The sequence below is a fragment of the Sorex fumeus genome, unplaced genomic scaffold (genome assembly GCF_029834395.1).
Source record: "Sorex fumeus unplaced genomic scaffold, SorFum_2.1 ptg000032l, whole genome shotgun sequence".
Taxonomy (NCBI): domain Eukaryota; kingdom Metazoa; phylum Chordata; class Mammalia; order Eulipotyphla; family Soricidae; genus Sorex; species Sorex fumeus.
This window is the reverse complement of record NW_026606089.1, coordinates 4,449,378-4,457,891: the sequence shown is the minus strand read 5'-3', so window position 1 is coordinate 4,457,891 and position 8,514 is coordinate 4,449,378. Positions and strand designations below refer to the sequence as shown.

General features: G+C 39.3%; 1 pseudogene; it reads left to right on the top strand.

Moving 5' to 3' along the window:
• Positions 1-2,975: 2,975 nt before the first annotated feature.
• On the top strand, positions 2,976-3,074 carry LOC130025927 (uncharacterized; annotated as a pseudogene).
• The last annotated feature ends 5,440 nt before the right edge of the window (positions 3,075-8,514 follow it).

The window sequence follows — 8,514 nt, the reverse complement described above, 5'->3', positions numbered from 1 at the left end:
AATAATGAGAACAGCATGGTACTGGAACAAAGGCAGAGCCACAGACCATTGGAAAAGGATTGAATATACTGACACACACCCTCAAATATACATCATCTAATCTTTGATAAGGGAGCAAGAAATGTGAAGTGGAGCAAGAGAGTCCTCTTTAACAAACGGTGCAAAAAAAACTGGACAGCTACATGCAAAAAGAAAATGGCTCAGACCTCTACCTAACACCATGCACAAAAGTCAGATAAAAATGCGTCAAAGACCTCAAAATCAACCAGAATCCCTCAGTTACATTGAAGACAAGGTCGGCAAATCCCTCCACAACATTGAAGCTAATGGTATCTTCTAAGATAACACGCCACTTGCCAAGCAACTGGAAACAGAGATAAACAAAGGGGACTATCTTAAATTAAGTAGCTTCTGTATTTCAAAAGAAACAGTGACCAGAAACACAGACTCTGCCATGCGGGCAAGATACTTGCAGAAGCCTACCAGGTTCTGTGAGAGTGAGAACTGAACAATAAGAGTTGTTATCTTATCAACAATATCCAGTCTCTGGATCTTGGCCATTGATGGAATTACATGGCTCCAGGGGCAGTTCATGTTTGTAACACTTAAGAAGATGGGGGATCTGGATGGAGGGGGCCCAGTCTTGATCTGAGCAGCCTTGGAGATCTCATCCCCCGGTCCCGCACACCTGGGTTCTGTTGGAGTACACAGAGCTTAGGTTTATCAAATTGCACCCATAACAGTGCTCCCGAGTCACTCCTATTACTTTGTCTGTCTGTAACCACTTCTATGCTCTCTTCCCCAACCAATTTGTAAGGTCTCATCCCTCTTATACACTGAAGCTGTACTGTAAGTTAATATTGCCTTCCTCCTCTCCTTATGTCTTTTGAGCAGTTTACCTTAATGCAAGGTCCTTTTGTATAGATACAAGAAGACAATTAATTAATATGCTTTGTAACTTAGGAATTGATTGGCTTTGAATATTATTCACTCCTGGGCATCTGCTTCTCAACTTAAGCCTCAGTTGCCCTCACTTCCTAGCACCCCAAGGGCAGGGTCCCGACGTGGGACTGGATGGAACCAGGGCAAGCCGGTAAGTTATGTGCCACACTGTCATCGCGATGGGCCTGGCCAAGGTGCCACAATTCTTAACTATAAGTTAAGAGGTTGATCATAGGCAAATGATGTCATGATCCAAAAGTAACGATGAGACTAGGGCCCTGCTGCTAGGAATAAGAAAGATATCTTGCCTGAGCACTGCAGTCTGAGATCGAGATGGCCCTAGGAGAGCAATTCTACAAGCTCAAAGTATTTCTTACTGTGTCCATACAAAATGATTAATATTATATATGCTTATATGTTGGTTGGACAAGGAGAGGAGAAACACCTCCTAGAAGCTCTTTTCCTGTGTGTCCTGACTAGCTTGGATGAGACTGCTTTCTCCCCTTCAAACTGCCTTCAGTAAATGATTTCAGTATATCAAGACAGTTTTCCTTTTCTCTCAGAAACCTAGCTGGTCTTAGATCTGCAGATCTCAGGTGCTAGCCAGGACTGATCTTTGGGATATAGATTCCCAGCTCTAGCCAGGCTGGTCTTTGGGATGCAAATCAAGGTGCTTGCAGCTTGTGAAAGTGCTTGTGGAAGGTTTCAGTTTGGCTTTGTATCTTCGTTCTGGAGGCCAGTATTACTGGCCTGCTGATTAAAAGGAATCAATGTGGATGTAAAGAAACAATGTATGGTTTGCTGCCTCAAGGTTCTTTCTGTAATTCCTTTTGTTGACATCACTGTAATGCGCCTTTTAGAGGTTCTATGATCTATATAAGGGGATCTTCAGGGCTCTCAGTGTGCTCATGTGCTTGAGGATTCCTGAGGCCTCCATGACATAAATCTCTTCCATGTAATAACCTGCTGCTCCACAACCAACCAGCCTGACCCCCGTTTCCTTCCATCTCCTGACGATCGCCATCGACCTCCGTGGAGTGGGGAAATGGCCTGACCGCCAGCCTTTTATTTTTTGTGTGTTTACACAGGTTCTGCTTCCAGTTCCTTCATGCATGAGGCTCCTTCAAGCTTGGGGAGAGTGATCTTAAGCGTACCTATGGCTGGTTGCAGAGGTCTTCAGCTGCCGGGGCTCTACTCAGGGCAGTGTGGGAAACTCACCCCTCCCCCTCCAAGGGGCCCCGGTGGGGAAAGCCAGCTGCTGGGTCAGTAGACTGTCGTTTTAGACATATTTGGAATTAATTTTAGATCGAAAAGTACTTATGTGCTTAGTAATAAATTACTATACACTTGTTCAATCACCTCAGAGACCCCACTCTGCACAGAGAACTTGATTTTTAACTACAGGTCTGTTTTTCCTTTGTGTCATGACTGAGAATCACTCTCAGTAGATATGAAACTCACTATACACAAAGATGCACACGGCTACATTTAGTCGTCTGTGTTGTTAAAGTGTGTTGGCCATTAAACTTCACTGAGACCCCTTTTTCTGTCCTTTACAGGAGCCTCATGAGTCTCACCTTCCATTCAAGTTGTACTTGTAATAAGGTGGAATGAAATCATCAATATTCTCCTCACCTCTTCCTTCAGGAGAAAAATCCTACTTACATTCAAGGTGGTCAAATTGCAGACAACACCATCCACCTTTTCATGGAGATGTACACGGGACTGAGGTGAGAACAGCAAAAGGCTCTAGTTTATTGGTCTTAATGAAGGTTTCAGGGAAGGGCATTAAACGAGACTTATGTACCATCTTCCAAAAGAATTATTTTGTAAAACTGATGTCTTGGGTATGGTAAAAGATAATATGGTAAAAACCATATTTTTCTTGCTGAGACATTAAAGTTCTAAATCTATCTATTTAAGCTGCTTTGAAATACATTCCTTGATTAGGAATCACTGTCTGCCATAGGAGTGAGTAAGGACAGCACTCAAAGTAATCAGAAGAGAAAAATATGGAAAAATTAACTCCTACTATGTTTTGTAACATATATACTAAAATTGAAATGATACATAGATTAGCATGGTCCTTGCACAGAGATGACATGCAAACTTGTAAAGTGTTCCATATTTTTGTTGCAAGAAGAATTAACAGGGCGACTTTAAGCTAAGACAATCCCCACAAGTACAAAAATTCTACATAAAGATAGCACAAATCCCCATCACAACAATCTCCTCAATGTCAATGGACTAAATGTGCCAATTCAGAGGCACAGAATGGGAAGATGAATTAGAAAACTGAACCCAACTTTCTTCTGCCTGAAGAAACACTTCTGAACAATCAAAGTAACCATGGGCTCAAAGATAAACGCTGGAAAACAATTCTTCAAGAAAGAAAAGAACACCTCCACAAAGCTGGAGTGGCCATACTAGTACCAGACCACATGGACTTCAGGCTATAGGTTATAAGAGACAGTGAAGGTCATTTCTTCATGATCATGGGATCTGTACATCAGAAAGAACTCACCCTCCTCACTGTAGATGCTCCTAATGACAGACCAGCAAAATACTTAAAAATAACTTCTAATAGACTTAAAGAAAAACATTGATAGCAACACAATACTAGTTGGAGATTTCAACACTACTTATTCACTTCTCAATAGATCAAACAGACTAAAGCTCAGCAAGAAAATATTTTCTTTAAGGGAAGTAATGAACAATCATTGGCTTAGGGAAGAAATCAAAGAGGAAATAAAAAGTTTCCAGAAACAAATGAGAATGAGGACACGAGCTACCAGAAGTTGTGGGACACAGCAAAAGCAGTGTTAAGAGGAAAGAGTATAGCTCTGCCAGAATTCATCAGGAAGAAAGAAAGGGCCTACATGAATAAATTAGAGCTCAAGATTTTGGAAAATGACCAACAAAAGTAGTCCAAACTAAGATGGAAGAAAGAAATAATAAAACTTGTACCAGACATCAATGAGCTAGAATCCCAAAATACAATCCAAAAGACCAATAAGAGCAAAAGCTGGTTCTTTGAGAAAATAAATAAGATCAATAAACCACAAGAAGCCTCTCAAATTAACAAAGAGAAAGAATTCTAATAAATCGAATCAGAAAAGCAAAGAGGCATATCCTAATAGAAACTACAGAAATCCACAGGATCATCAGAGATTATATTGAGAATCTTTGCAGCAGGAAATTAGAGAATCTTGAATAAATTGATAAATTTTTGGTTTCCGATTACCTCCCAACGCTGAACTACGAAGATTTGGAATACTTGAACCTATCACTACCAAGGAAATTGAAATGATGGTCAAAAGTATCCCCCCAAACAGATTCCCTGGCCCAGATGGATTCAATTGTGAAATATTTCAAACCTTTAAAGAGGAAATGCTGCCAACATTTTTTCAAGATTTTCCAGGAAATTGAAGAATCATAAATACTCTCAAATAGTTTCTATGAGGCAAAGATCACCCTAGTACTCAAATCAGACAGACACACCACAAAAAAAGAAAATTACAGACCTATTTCCTTGATGAATACAGATACACAGATTCTCAAGAAAATACCAGCAAAGAGAATCCAGAAACTCAACAAAATCTCACACACTATGACCAAGTAGGTTTAGCTTGGGGATGCAAGGATGGCTTAACATTCTCTAGTCAATCAACAGAATACACCATCTCAATAAAATAAAGATAGTCATATGATCATATCAATATATGTAGATAAAGCATTTGATGAGATCCAGCACCTATTCATGATGAAAAACTCTCAACAAAATGGGAGTTGAAAGTACTTTCCTCAATATAGTCAAAGCAAATTACCACAAACCCACAGCAAGCATTATTATCAACGGGGATAAACTAAAGGCTTGGAGCAGAAATCAATGAACTAGAATCCCAAAATACTATCAGGCACAAAACAAGTTACCCACTCTCACCACTCCTATTCAACATTGTACTTGAAGTATTTGCCATATGATTTCGGTAAAAAAAAAGATATGAAGGGCATCCAGATAAAAAAGGAAGAACTCAAGCTTTTACTATTTGGAGATGACATGATACTATACTTAGAAAATCCCAAAGAATCTACAAAAAAAGCTCCTGGGAACGATACATTTGTTTAGTAAAGTAGCATATTACAAAATCAATATCTGGTACTCCATGGCTTTCCCATATATTAATAATGAAAGAGAAAAAAGAGATAGAGAAAAAACAATCCCATTCACAATAATTCCTCAGAAAATCGAGTATATTAGAATCAACTAAAAAGGTTAAGGCAATATACAAAAAAAACCCCTACAAAACACTACTTCACGAAATAAGAGAGTATATGAGGAAATGGAATCACATCCCATGCTCATGGATTGAGAGGTTTAACGCTGTCAAAATGGCAATACACCCAAAAGCTCTATACAGATTTAATGCACATTCTATAAGGATACCATAACATTTTTCAAAGAAATAGATTAAACACTCTTGAAACTCATACACAACAATAAACTCCCATGAAGAGCTAAAGCAATCTTTGGTAAAAAGAAGAATGGAACACCTTCCCCAACTTCAAACCCAACTACAAAGTTGTAGTAATCAAAATACCATTATATTCAGATAAAGACAGGCCTCAGATCAATGGAATATAGTTAAATATCCTGACGCTGGCCCTCAGATTATTATTACCTAATCTTTCATAAAGGCTCAAATCCATCACAGGTAGCTTGCCAGGCTCTGCCGTGAGGGCTAGATAATCTCGGTAGCTTGCCCGGCTCTCCGAGAGGGGCGGAGGAATCGAACTCGCGTCGGACATGTTGGCTGCAAGGCAATCGACCTACCCGCTGTGCTATAGCTCCAGCCCATTAGATGTATTCGATACACCAAACACAGTAACAAAAAGTCTCATGATAGAGACGTTATTGGGGCCGTTGGGCCCGCTCAAGCAAATTGCAGCCAACATGGCCGACCCGAGTTCGATTCCGCTGCCCCTCTCGGAGAGCCTGGCAAGCTACTAAGAGTATTTCGCCTGCATGGCACAGTCTGGCAAGCTCCCCATGATGTATTCCATATGCCAAATACAGTAACAACAAAGTCTCCAATGGAGACGTTACTGAGCCCGCTCGAGCAAATCGACGAACAATGGGAGGGCCTTTACCTTTACCTTACCTTCATAAAGGCTCAAGAAATATGAAATTGAGCTAGGAAGTCTCTTCAGAAACTGGTGCTGGGAAAACTGGACAGCAATCTGCAAAAAAAAATGAACTCAGACCTCTTTATAGTGCCAGGCACAAAGTCAGATCAAATGTATTAAAGACATCAATATGATACCTGAATTCTTAAGATATATGGAGAAAAATGTGGGAAGATCCCTCCATGATATTAAAGATAAGGGAAACTTCTAGAATGAAACACCACTGACCAAGGAAGAGAAAGTGAAGATAAACAAATGAGACTACATTAAACTTAGAAGTTTCTGCAACTCAGAAAAAATGGTGACCATGATAAAAAGAGAGCCCACATAATGGGGAAAAATTATTTATGCAATACCCATACAATTAACCTCAAAATTCTGACTGCTGTATCATTAAGAACACTAAATAGTTCCCGTGAATTTTATTCTTCTTCACATATATTTACTCTAAAATATTTTAGATTTCCTTTTAAACGACAGATTAAAAAGGTAAAATTATGAGTTTTTATAAAAATTAAAAATACCCCTATACATAGCAGGTGCGACCCATAATATAAAAAAGCAAGCAAGCAAGAAAGAAAGAAAGAAATTAAAAATTAAAAAATAATGCTGTTTGCAATGCTAAGGATCTATCCAAGATCATCATACAAAGGAAGGCAAATGCTCTATCCCTGAGTTATATCCTTGTTCTTAAACATTTAAAAAGTTCTTAATTGATGTCTCATTGCATTTTCTTTTTTAAAAAATTATTTTCTAAACATTCCTGGTCGCCAATGTACCTCATACTTTTTGACCCTCGCTTCTCTTCTATATTTGACCTCTAAGACTCAGTTCTCACCTTATCCTTCCTATAGCCATGTTTCCCTTGGAAAAAAATTCCAAGATCATGTCTGGCTTGCTTTAACTTGGCATAAAATGGAAACCTTATTTTCTGTATGCTCTCACGCTAGAGGTGATGATGTTTTTGACCCAGTAGAACTCTTTTCTGGGGAGTTATCTGAATGTTTCTACTTGACTTCAAAGTATCTAAAGGTAAGGCATCATCTTTTTTTTTTTTTTTTTTTTTGCATTTATGGGTCACACCTGGCGAAGCACAGGGGTTACTCCTGGCTCTGCAGTCAGGAATTACTCCTCACGGTGCTTGGGGGGACCATACAGGATGCTGGGAATCTCGCCTGGGTAGGCCGTGTGCAAGGCAAATGCCCTACCTGCTGTACTATAGCTCCAGCTCCACCCCCCTCCCCATAATTCATCATCGTGAGGGCCTCAGATTTTTACCTTCCATTTAGAAACTTGAAATTTACCTTGACACAGTAAATTGAAACCACAAAACCATTGAATGGCATGTTATAATGGTAGCAGCCATGAGCAAATATTGATAAACTATTAGTTGGCATGAACGAATTCTGTTTCAGAGGCTTCACTTCTGAGGATACCTGTCACTACCTCCTTCGTGTTACATATCCCAGGATCAGAATCTACATCAGGCCATCAGTAGAAATTGTCCACCCGAAAGCTAGCCTTCCACTGGGATCAGAATCCTTGATCCATCTAACTTGTAATTTTTCATTCATGATTTGTTGACCTTGTTTCAGGCAGAGGCATCCAGAGCATAAACTCAGCTTTCCCGTTGTTACCACAGGAAATCCAAATACCTAAGAATGTTATCATTTCTGACGCCACTGTTACAGATTTTTTTGGAATCCCACGGTAAGATACTATCATTAATGTTATAATATCACTGTTCTCCATAGTCCGGATCTCCCCAAAGAACTCTCTACCCTCCGCACTCCAAGTGCAGACTCCAGTTTATGATGCTCCTGAACGTACTTCTAACAGTTTCACTCAGGTTCTCCCCTAAAGTGCACAAGTTAAGTTCATACCACTCCAAGTTCTCATGCCTAAACTACCAGAGTCGGCTTGGTCCTCAAGCATGTGTTCTTCCTTGAAGAAACACCGTGCATCCATTCTCTATGTCTCTCTTTGCGTGCTTTGTTAAACGAGTGTTCTCTCTTGAACATATATTGCATTCCACCCTACAAAGGTTTAACAAGTTTCTAAGTGTTTTTCAGTAAAATCTATTTTGCTTCACTAAACTGAAAATATTAAAACACCAGAGCATTGTTAAAACCAATATTTGTATCTTTTAAACCACAAATTTTGAAAATGAAAGGGGTAAATCAATGGAATACTACTCAGTTGTATGAAGTGAAATCTTCTTATTATCTGTATAAAATTGGACCACATGAGGATATTATGTTTAGTGACATAAACCAGGCAAAGAAAGATAGGCATCATACAAGTTCATGCATATGTGGCATATGGAGAAAACAAACTAAAAGTATAAAATGAGACAGACAAACGTCTAAAACAATATTTATATTC